Source organism: Helianthus annuus, chromosome 11, assembly GCF_002127325.2.
Source record: "Helianthus annuus cultivar XRQ/B chromosome 11, HanXRQr2.0-SUNRISE, whole genome shotgun sequence".
NCBI lineage: Eukaryota > Viridiplantae > Streptophyta > Magnoliopsida > Asterales > Asteraceae > Helianthus > Helianthus annuus.
Window position 1 is genome coordinate 9,325,011 of NC_035443.2, and position 13,089 is coordinate 9,338,099.

Genomic DNA, 13,089 nt, shown 5'->3' on the forward strand with positions numbered 1-13,089 from the left:
ATATATAATATTACATTTATTAAGCTTGTGTATTGCACGGGACTCTAAACTAGAATTTTATATATGATGTTCTAAAAGTTAACACATCTACTTACATTATAGCTGATACTTTAATTATATACTTTTAGCTGACCGACATTTTTATATGTTAAATACCATTATCAGTTTGTAATTTGTTACTTTGGCATTTTAATGAAAATTGATATAAATATAAACTAGTTAAATACCATTATCAGTTTATTATTGAACACTTCCAAGTTCCAGATGAGCAATATTTTCAACCACTGAAGGATGAGGATGTTGATATAAGCAAATTTATGACCCACAATCTGATGGGTTGGCCACAGCATTTAAAGGGTTACATGCAACATTGCCGTGAGGGAAAGGCATTTGCCCATGCAACACATGTTAGCATTTAAACATCTTTAACGACAAATATAAACAAACGAACATGAAGGGATGTTCATGAACGCATTATCGAACGTTTACAAACGTAATTGAACGAATGAGACATATGTTCATATTCATTCATTTAACCAACGTGTTCATGGTTCGGTTTCAAACCGTGAAAACGTCCAAACCGGTCATCGGTTTGGTTTCGCGGTCGGTTTTTTTCTTTAACTTTCGGTCGGTCGGTTTGAAAATTTTCAAACCGTAGCGAACGGTTTGGTTTACGGTTTATACCAAAAACCAACCATATAAAACCTGACCAGACCGTACGACTTTGTTAATTATATTGTTTTAAACTTTATAGATATATATGTGTGTGGAACTATATTGCATTAAAAATTAAAAACAGAATTTAGGGATGAGCTCGGCACCGTCCGGTACTGAACCAGCACCGAAAATCTCTAAAAGTGGGTACCAGTACCGGTACCGAATATACCCGGTTCGGTACCGGTATGGTACCCGTATTTGAGGGTAAAAACCGGTAAATACCGGTACAAAACCGGTACCTTACCAGACTGGTACCAAAAATGCTAAAAGTCGGTACCGAAAAAGTACCCGCTTCGGTGAATTCGGTACCGGTACCGGTTCTGTACCGGTACCGAGAACAATTTGCTCATCCCAACAAAATTAATTCAAATGGGTTGTATGCTTGTATGAAATGAAGGCCTAGTAGATAACTTCAATTTACTAATTCTCGTATTATTTAAACTTCGCATCTATGTTCGCAATTTGCAAATAAGCTGTAGGATTATGATCCTTTTCATATTATTCAAGCTGTAGGATTATAATCCTTTTAGTATTATTCTTGATTTTGTTATGTATTTTGGATTACAATTCATTAATGAGCTACCTATATTTTGACCAATGATATTTGTTTTCGTTTTGTGTTCATGTGTCTAGACATGTATATGTTAATAAATATTAAAATTGTTATTGTACTTAAACCGTGAAATTATACCGGAACCAAACTGTAAGTAACGGTTCGATTTAGTTCGGTTTTATTTTTCTACGGTCCGGTTTTGGTTTTCGATTATCAAAAACCGTTGCTAACGGTTTGGCTTACGGTTTGACTTAAAAACCGTCTAAACCGGACCGCGAACACCCCTACCATGCAACACATGTTAGCATTTAAACATCTTTAATGAACAACATAAACAAACGAACATGAACGGATGTTTACAAACGCATTACTAAACGTATTCATTCATTTAACTAACATAACGGAATTTCTTGTTCATGTTTGTTCATTAATTAAACGAACGAACATAAACGAACTTCCCGTCAAACGTTTCACGAACTGTTCGCTGAACTTTCGATTGGTTTACAGCCCTAGTCAAGAACACAATCGCATTAGGTTATTGAGGAAAGAACAATTACAAATGAGAACTTAATCCCAAATGTTTATGATCAAAACCAAATAAGTGATGAAAATGAATTAAAGTTGGGTGATGCTAAATGTACTCCTCTTTTTCAATTTTTTACTGGCTACACCTCCCCTCTGAAGTTTGTAAATAAAAACAATGAACCCTTGTGTTTTCTACTTTTTTAAAATTGCATAAGAAACTATCCCTATTTTTTATAGGGGTTTATCCACTTCCCATAATTTGAATACTTACTTAAACGTGTTTTTCTTTTACATTAGAACGGCTTCATAACAAAATTCCTGCTGATTGAAAGAAGGAGATTAAGAGAGACCTTGAAAAACGATTTAGTGCAACTTTGATTTTCATCAAAAATCTAATTGATTGAGCGTTCTTGATATGTATTCATCTTTCTCATTAATATAGTTCTTCTTATTTTTTTTTTTTCGATTCAAACTTTACCACAAATCATGTCTGTAGTGGATTTACAAATAAAGATAGCCTTTATAATATTTTTCGATTTGTGCATGAAGACTTCAAGAATTATACATATTATATTTTTCGATATGCGCATGAAGACTTCAACAGTTATATATATTATATCTTCACTGTTTGTTAATATATTATATTCCTTCCTGAAGATACTTGTTTAATGTTTAATATAGAGTATATATTAATTAATATATTATCTTATGTATTATATTATTGTATATGTTAATAATGATGAAATTGGTTGGGCGTACATACTCTTTTTCAATAGTCTTTTTAGTTGACAGAGAAAATTCCATAAATATCGCACAACGAAGGCCATTCATATGGGCCTTCTGATAATTGATGATCGGGTATGGTATTGGACCTGACCCGAGCGGTTGGACATTCTCGTTATTTATCGTTTTTATATTAATTATTTATTATTGTTGCTTACTAACCCAACCGCGAGGCCCAACGCGATGTAGTTTACACTACATTAGGCTAGTGACTTGTAGAGATAACCCCTAACTGGGCTGACTCATTGAGGTTAGGGGAGACCCATGTCTCCTATATAAAGAGGTGTTCACCTCATTATTAGGGCATACAAGACATGGAGCCGCCGCACTTTTTATAGCTGGATATAGGGGATTCTTCCTTTGCCGGTCATCTCTACATCCCCACTTTTCTATCTTTTCCATTGCAGATCTAGGTTCAAGAGGAAGAATGGAGAGTTCTCCATCCTCTCAGAAAAAGCAGTCCAACTCACTCTAGCGGTGATTCCGTGTTTCTTCACCCATTAAAGATGAAATTGCTTGGGTGTACATCTTCTTTTCAATAGTCTTTTTAGTCGACAGAGAAAATTCCATAAGGATCGCACAACGAAGTCCATTCATATGGGCCTTCTGATAATTGATGATGGGTTAAATTCCAATGTTTAATGAGTGTAATTTAATGTTTTTATGCATTTATGGATCTGGAACACGTTTACTTTGTGGATGTTTGTGATTTTTAGGTTTGGACATGTTATAGACGTACGTGGGATGTATTCGAATGCAAGTTTGAGGGTTGGAAATGTCAATAAATGAAATATGGCGCAAAACGGAAAAAATCAGGCTTCGGCACAACTTACTCCAACTTACTCATATTTGGGGACAAGGTTTCTGTTAGTAGTTGAGTTTAATCGGTTCTTACCTACGTTTGTAGGCTTCGGCACAACTTACTCCAACTTACTCATATTTGGGGACAGTGTTTGTGTTAGTAGTTGAGTTTAATCGGTTCTTTCCTACGTTTGTATTTGAATTTTGTTATAGTATTTTGGTTAGTGAATCTTTATGTTTACAAGTTTGGATTAAACACTTTTGTGTGCTAAACTTTTGGCTAAATGCACCCCCTTTTTACTAAATGCACCCCCCTTTTCATAAAAAACATTTTAAAACTTTTCAAATTTCACCCTTTAAAAATCCATGACTCAGAGCATTCACATTCTATCCACCAAATCTTGAGAGATGGGTTTTTAAATTATAAAAAGTGGTTTAAGTGGTTGTGAGTGGAGGGGAGAGAAAATGTTACTGTTCATCTGTATATTTGGGGGGACACTGTTCACCCTGTATAATTTTTTAATATATTTTGAAAGTGGTTGTGAGTAGAGGAGAGAGAAAATGTAATATATATTGAAAAAGAGAGAGAGAAAAAGTATTTGTTTTTAGTGGAAACATATTGATATAGAAGTTGTTTTTTAGTGGAATGTATGTATATTTTTAGTGGATTGGATGTGAATGCTCTCACCAAAAGATTTATTAAGATTGAGTGAATTACCTTGAAGGCGTGACGCGGTTTGCAACCCATCAACTGCAAAGTGTTGTGAAGATATATTAAAAATAAAGTATTAAAATTCCATGACTCTTATTTTTTATAACATAAATCCATGACTCTTATTTTTTATAACATCCAGATTCAAAATTGTTTGATTTTTTTTAGACATATTGAACAAGATGTACACAATTAGAAGAGGTTACACCAACCGATATACACCAACCGATATACACCAACCGATTGAAAACCACAATTTTTAGATATATTGAAAATAAAGTCTTAAAAATCCATGACTCGCATTTTTTATAACATCCAGATATACACCAACCGAATATCAAACAAAATCAATTCAATTTCATCGAATCATAATCAAATCAATCCAAACATGCATCTACAAGGTTCTTATCCATAAGTAACAAATGAAGTTTAAAAAAAATTGCAATTAAAGTTTAAGCAACATATTGTATACTTCGGTCTGGATTAGGGTTCATTAGCTCCCTATACCTGTTTATGCGAGATCTGTACATAACTTTCCAATCTGCTGCGACGTCACTTCGGTTCATACTCCAAAGATTGTTGGGTAGAGGCATCGGATAGTCACCTTCTAATTTAACATGGATGAAATGGTTTGTATAAACATGAACAAGCGATACCACTTGATGAGGGCTACAGACTTGGTTGGGACCGAGCAATAGAGGGAAGAAAGTTTGATTCCCGCCGATGCTTAAAAGGTGAACAATCACACAAAATCTATTAGCAATGAGGAGTCCAGTGTGGGGCATTTCCATCCAATGATCACCGGTTGCATATCCCACCACGTTCACACATTAGTATGACTTTAGAATAACCATTTGCCTTTGTTCTTGATCTCTTAGTGACGATAACATAGCCAACATGTCACACCCTCAAAATACCACATAGGGAGTGTCCCTGATAGGCGTGTGACGTACCAATAACGAGCCACCAATTACATTGAACCCATACAAGTTATAATTAAAAATCCCATTACACATAAAAACATCTTCAATAAGTTTAAACGAAAACCAATAAGTTCAGCGGAAGCAAATAGTAAACCAAGTTAAACTGTTTCAAAACCAAAGTATAGTTTCATGAAATCATTCGCATAAATCCTCCCAGTCGACCTATGACCACTCCAGCTACTTCAGACAGCAAGTTCCCAGATCCAAAATACTTAACGACCTGCGAGCATGCAACAAGTGTATCAGACAACGCTGGTGAGTTCATAGTTTTACGAAAACGTTGTTTACCAAGTATGTAGTTAATCCATTGAAGTCAATTCCGAAAGTAATATTGAAAACAATGTTGATAATAACCCGAATACAAGTCGGCTTCTGATTATTTTGCCCTTTCTCCAATGCTCCTATCAAAGCATTGGTCATGACTAGGTCATTAGTTCAACACCCGTTCTCCCAGATACGGGGTGAGGTTGCCAAACCTAAGTAGCGCTACTAACTAATACCATGTTACCTTCCTGGTAACCAACAACACGGAGGGACTTGAAAGGTGATAGGAAGAGTATATTATCCAACATTCCCGTTTTAACCCAAAAGACTTGTCCCTCCCAGGAATACCCACTGACTGTCCCAACCACCGGGACGCATGCTCAAGAGATGAACTCACCTTGGTTTGCTCGGCAGATAATCTTAATTGTCAAACAATTCGGTCAATCACGTCCTATTATTAATGTCACGACTAGTCAGATTCATAATTCAAATATTCATGTATTCGTGTACGTATTTCTAGAAATCAACACACAGCATGATGACATACATATAGTTACTTCATCAAATATTCATATGTTCCTGTGCGTATTTCAATTAACACATGTGGTCCAATCGTATAATTAGATAGCATAATAGAAAGTGTGTGATCTCAAAGTGTAATATAACCAACAAGTCGGTCCTTATGATTTGTGCGGCCCATTACTAGGTGATTTGGCCACTTGATTTGTACAACCCAAAGATATGGGTCCACACATATTATAAGATTAAACAGATGAGACAAAGGTTGTTTTAATATTAACTCCATCATCATATTACCATCTTGCCATCTGAATAAGACAAAAACATGCATCCTTACTTGTGGTGTACCTTATGCATATAGAGTTGTACCACCATTAAAACACATCATATGCATGAAAAATCTATGCCCAGGTTGTGCATTATATTCATACAATCCTCAAACATCATTCTCATTATTAACTATAACTAAACAGATAACCATCATCATCAACATTATCGTTCAAAACAGTGAATCAGAGGTCAGTTTCATCATATCATCGTTCAAACAGTCAACAGATATGAGCATTCGACCGAAATCATTATCCTTACATGAACCAGCCGAACCATTCTTCTACATTATTTAAAAACATGTAAAAGGCATCATCTTTTTATTCTTAAGCTTTTAAATATGCATGACCAGGTTGTACCCTATGCATGTATGGTAGTACTCTTTCAAGAAACCCAGCAAATAAAAGAAACATCATAACCTACTTCATGCAAATCGGCCCATCATGAATATCCTAAATGCCAACCATTCAAAATCGCATAACATATCGACTAATTAAATCACCCATTCGATTACACTTACATGATCTATAGCATCACGTCATGTCTTTTTAATACACACATATACACCTTTGTTGTTAATCAAGATCACATATGACAGTATCATTAATTATGAACTAACAAAATACCTAACATGAATCTACTCACGTATCAACCATCATTATCATGTATAACATAAATCACGTAGCACTCATGAATCACCATACTTAATATACTAACAGTTAACAAGATTTACCCATGATTTGATCTTACTCGACACTTATGTAACTCAACACATAATCACGTAAACGAAGAAAAGAACGATGATACTAGCCAGACGATTAAGACGTGAAGGTATAGGTGGTCAACACACAAGAAGGGGTAGCGATGATCTCCTACTGTTGCCGTTTACGATCAATAAGGGTTTGAAGTGTTTATAAGATACCAAGCAACGATTTCCTAATGCGTGCGTACATGCCTTTAAACCCACGAGTTGGGCTTAGGTGTGCGTGTGCGCTCGGAATGGGCTCCGAGTAGGGTGGGCCGAGGAAAGGGATGTGTGGTCTCCGGCCCATGTCAATGTGTGTGTGTGTTAATCGAGTTCAGCATGAGATGTACACAGACTTTGAGGAAGGAATTGAGAGACAAGTGAAATTAATTAAACCAAATATATGATCACTCATTCACGTGCACAGGAGGTTTTGAGAGGAAATTATCAATCATCCATTATTAACACATATCATTATTCATCACATGCAATTTACTCTTATTTGACCAATCAACAACAATTTCAATTCACACTTCAATTCACGTGAGCTAGTAATATCTCTTGATTCGATTTACTTATTTATATACATCACAAAAATTGACATCATAATTAATCATAATAGTAAACATAACAATTATCAAACACAAACACATTAACCCACTGTTAACCCTATTATCAACAACAAGAACATTAACCAACAATTTATGATAACAGATTATTATAGATTACTACCCTATTATCAAACCTTATTATCAAGCAACCAGTTTACCCTTCTTAATATCAGATATGAACATGATCGGCAACAACCATGTACCGCTACTACCATGTTTACACGACCAAAAGAATCAGATTCGAGACATTGAGAAGTTATACTAACCAGGGCGGGGAAAGACGTGTTCGATCACAACAATCTTCGAAGGGGGGGGGGGGCGATCTCCTGATGTACGTAAGTTTGAGAGAGAGAAAGATGAGGAGTAGGGTTTGATTTATTTGAGTTTGTGATATCAATCCTCATCTAATACGTATACAGACTTGATAAGGAGTTGGACTCAACCCTTGTTTAGCCGAGAACAATGGGCTCAAGTCCACTCACTTGGGCTGCCACATCAATTGACCCACATGAATAAGGTTTGGGCTTTAATAATACTTGTTGATGGCTTGGGCTTGTAAATCTGTGGCCCAGATTCTACGGGCTTGACTACTCAAATGGGCCGAAGTATATTAAGAGTAACAAGAGTGCGTGTACGTGCAACCCTAAGTTGCGTTTACGTTTAATAGGTTTAACACAAAACATTTAACGTGCCCAACACAAGCAATGCACAATGACAGAAATAATGAGGGTTTAGAATCGCTAAGTTAAACGACACTAACCGTGAAAGTACGGGTTGTCACATCATCCCCAACTTGAAAGAAATTTCGTCCCGAAATTTAGCAAACGGTCACTGAGGAAGCTAGTTTTGTTAAGCGTTTTCGCGGGGTGTCACATCATCCCCAACTTGAAAGAATTTTCGTCCCGAAAATTGATCGGTGGAAATCATGGTATGGTTGTTAGCGTTTCGTTATATCAGTTGTCAATAAAAGAAACAGGGAATTAATGAGGTTCGTACGAGGAATCGAGCGAAACAGGGGTCCATTAAACATCCGAAGGATTTGGCCATCAAATTTGTTGTCTAGCAATAATTTCCAATAGTGGTGCATGGCGGCATGGCACAACAGGGAGGTTCGTTACATTGCGGTCGCGCGAGCGTATCATTCATCTGAAGCAGAGTTTGGTGGGTAAAGATTAGTGTTGCAAAACGACAAACGTGTGTAACTGGGACTCTGAATTAAGCCATCATGGTATATTGCTGTATCATCGGTACTCTCGGATAGAAGTGATGCTCCGCGTGTTGTAGGGTTGGGTTTCAAAAGCTGAAAAGACGTTTCCCCGATTTTATTTCTCAGGAATTCACAGCTCCCCACTATGCTAAGGAGGTTGAAGTTGCGAAACCTTCGAAAATCCTATGATGAAGCTGTGATAGTATCCAGCGAATCCAAGGGATTGCCGTACCCCAGAAGGAAATCGGGATTTGCATAACGACTACATCAAAACTTACAAGAATATAAGGAAGTAGGTCAATGTCGAACATTTGACCCACGAGATCAAGTTTACAACCAAAAGAACATGTGAAGCTTCTATCGATTTACTATCAGTTAATTCTACGACATGCTTATTTACAAGGAAGGGGAGAGTCAGTCCTAATTGATGACTGAACCCCAAGGCACATAACTCCAATCGAAACAAGAGTCAAATAGAACAGAAGCAGAAAAAGATCATTCAAAGAAGACGTACCGGTCTCAACATTGCCTTCACTGCGAGTCTCCCCCAGCGCCAATAGTATATACTCCTCCACGTGCTCCGTTCCCACCATTGTTCCCATTGTTGCCGCTCCCAGTATTGTTGTTGTTGCCAGCATTCTGATTAAGCTGAGGGCAATCCCTCTTAAAATGACCCTCATCACCACACTGAAAGCACCCCTTTTGATTTCCCCGATTCTGTTGGGGCTGCTGCCTCTCCTGCTGCTGTGGCTGCTGCTGCGGCGGCTTTGGGAGCCAGACCCTACAATCTTTGGCCATATGGCCCACCTTGTTGCACCTATGACACACTCGGGTGCACGGTCCGCGATGGTGAAACATACACTTATCACACTTTGGTAACTTTCCCGCGTAAGAACCCTGATTTGAATTGTTGCTCTGATTCTGGTTCACAGAGGATGTCTGGCTGAAACTACGGTGGGTGCTGTTGTCTGCCCTTTTCTGAGATTGGCTGGCACTGGTTGTTTTGTCAGTATCGTTCCATTTTCGCTTGTGATCACTAGCAGGTGTGGCAGCTGTAGCAGTCGAGGTAGTAGCAGAAACACGTGGCGGCAAGCTGCCACGTTCGACCTCTTGGTCGGTAATCTTATGTGCTAGACGCACGATACGGGGCAGATTGTCTAAGTTTGCAGCAGTAACGTACCCCTTAACAGCTGGTGCTAAACCCTTGAGATACAACTCAATTCGCCTAGATGGGGGTCGAGACATGTTAGGGCACAAGGTTGCCAAATCATTAGACCTCCTAGTGTATGCTTCAATCTCAGATCCCTCCATTTTTAGATTGTAGAACTCGTTCTCTAGTTTCTGAATCTCATCACGAGGACAATACTCCTCTCGCATCAACTCCTTGAAATCATCCCAGGTAGTTGCATTCGCCATCTCAATACCCAGCATTTGCACTTGGGCATTCCACCAGGTTAAGGCACCATCCTCCAAAGTGCCTGTAGCATACTTCACACGGTCCCCCACGGGACAGTTGCACATAGCAAATACCGATTCAGCCTTCTCGAACCAACGTAAGAGTCCCACAGCCCCTTCAGTCCCACTGAAGGTCTGTGGCTTACAATCCATGAACATCTTGTACGTACAAGCAGGTGGAGCAGGTGGATTGTTCTGATTCGCGGGTTGACCTAAAACGAAGGAAGTAAGACGCACAGGTAAGGTTCGAGTATATGACACAAGGATAGAAAGTAATTGGCACGTATCGTACCAGCCTGGTAAGCCGCTAGGGCTTCAGCTACACGAGTGTTGATCAAGTCGGTTAATTCGGCCTGGGTCATAGCAATGTGACCACGTCCACCACCTCGGCCTCCTCCACGTCCACTCATGGTTCTATATAAGAGAAGGGAACGATCTTAAGGGTCGAAATGAGGTAAAAGTCGAGTATCACGTTGAAACCTACAATCTACCAAGTTTACACACAATAGGGCAGAACCCTTCCCACGCTCGTTAAGCCTCACTGGGACTTGCATGCACCTCGCGTTATTATTATGTGTGCACCCATAATAATAAGGCGATTTGCATGCTTATCTCAGTGCCTCTTAACTTGCGCTAAAAGGTTCCCCACATTCAATGTAACACCCCGTGTTTTCCAAAGTCAAAGTCAAAGTCAAGTGTTGACTGTTATTGGAATTAAAGATTAATAAAGATTAATTTCATTTTAGTTTCATTTTGATTTTCGTATTATTTGGAGTAAGTGTTGTATAATTAAACTAACCGACCGATAATCGAACTGTGAATCAACGACCGACTGTGAATGATAGGAAGTAACAACGCAATAAAGCTAATCAATCGATAATCTAGCTAATCAAATCAATCATCGAACTCAAGTGTGGGGAATTTTAGTACTTTTTATACGTGTGTGTGTGCCTTATGTGTTATTTGTGCATGTTTACTTTTATGTTAAAGTGTGTGGTGAATCAATCAAACCAATCAAGACTCGAAGGTGAATCAAACTCAATCAAAACCGACTTTGGAAACAAGTTGTAAGGATGCTTGTATGTTAGATATAGTAGTTGGGACTAAAAGTAATTTGATTAGGAATTCTATCATCCTCAAATTATCATTCATCGAACTAGAAATATCGAAAATCGTCGCGAAACCCTCAAAATCAGGCAAGCCGTTCGAACAGGGCAACCTGATCGAACAGGCTAGCCGATCGAACAGGGCAACCTGATCGAACAGGCTAGCCGATCGAACAGGGCTGTTCGATCGGACAGCTGCTCGATCAGGAATGCTGTTCGATCAGCTGACCTTTCCTCTTTTGGAAGCCTATAAATAGGGCTGTCTTTGTCAACCTTTCCACTTTTGGAAAAGCTCTGACCGACCAGCCACTTTTTCTCACTAAATCCAAGATTTCTCTCAAACCGGTAAGTATTTCACTCCAATCTCTGTACGTTTTTGTTCATTAATCGATTCTCCATCTTTCTATCTTTCAAAATCTGATTTTCATCCATGAAATCACCAAGATCTAGGTGTTCTTGAGTGATGTCATCATGGTGTTCTTGGTGTTCATCAAGAACATCATGTTTTTGACTTCATTCAGCCATGAATAAGCTAGATCTAACCGATTTCCACATTAATAACCTAAAATCTTCCAAGGATCTTAACATTTCACGGTGGAAAAGGATTGGAAGATGGGTTTTCATCTATCAACTCTTTTACACTCAAGCCGGTGAAAACGAGCTTGAACCGATTCATAAATCAATCTAAACAAACACAGAGTTCAAGATTCGGGTTCTACCGAGAGATGTACCGATTCCGGGTTAAACGTTAAGCTTAGGTTCCAAACCGTCTCTGACCGGGTTTGGGTGATTCCTGCTCGAGTCAGTAGACTAAGTAAGAACTTCAGTTTCGTGGTTCAACTCGTAGTCAAAATATCTCCAAATCACACCAAGTAACGGGAATAACCAAGTGTTAGGTGATAAGTTAACCAAATCGAGAAGCTGGCCGAACGGCTAGGCTGTTCGATCGAACAGCCCAACCGAACGACTATGCCAACCGATCGGTTAGGCTAACCGATCGACTAGCACTTAGACCCACCAACTCACGAAAGTGTAGTATTGACGAGGTACTGTTCGATCGACTACGCCACTCGATTGTAATCATTACTGCTCGGATCATGAGATACTATACTTTAAAAACACTTAGACTTTTCAAAGCATTGGAATGTCACCCGATCGGACATACCAACCGATCGAGTGACATACTCGAAATCAACAAAGTGCTAACCGATCGGTTGGGCTAACCGGTCGAACAGCAGTTCGATCGACCAACTTGAAAGGTAGTACAAACCATCATACACAAACACCTCCTTCACATCAAAGGAAGAAACAATCCACTTGAAGGAACCAGCCGATCGAGCCAGCCAGCCGATCGAATGGATGTTCGAACGGACTTTCAAACCAATCGAACAGCCCACTCGATCGAACTGCTGTCCGATCGATTGGTCTATCCGATCCAGTTTCCTTTGTTTACCTTTTTCCGCGTTACTCATCGTTGTGTTATCAAACTATTCAGGCTAACCTATTCTCAGTGCTCCCTTCAATCCACAATCAATCACTGTGAGTATACTCGATCCCTTTTTGCTTTCAGCACTTTTGGGTGTTACATACGTAAACTATCAAAATCACAATCAACACAAACTATTTGAACGCTAACCGATTTGCATGTGCTACTTGACTAAATGATTGCTGTTTATTATGTTTACACGTGGAGTGCTATCTACCTGCTTTAGCAACATAGTACTATAGTTTGGACTCAGCACCCGTTCACACGGGGGTTGCTAAGGACAATTACTTGCATG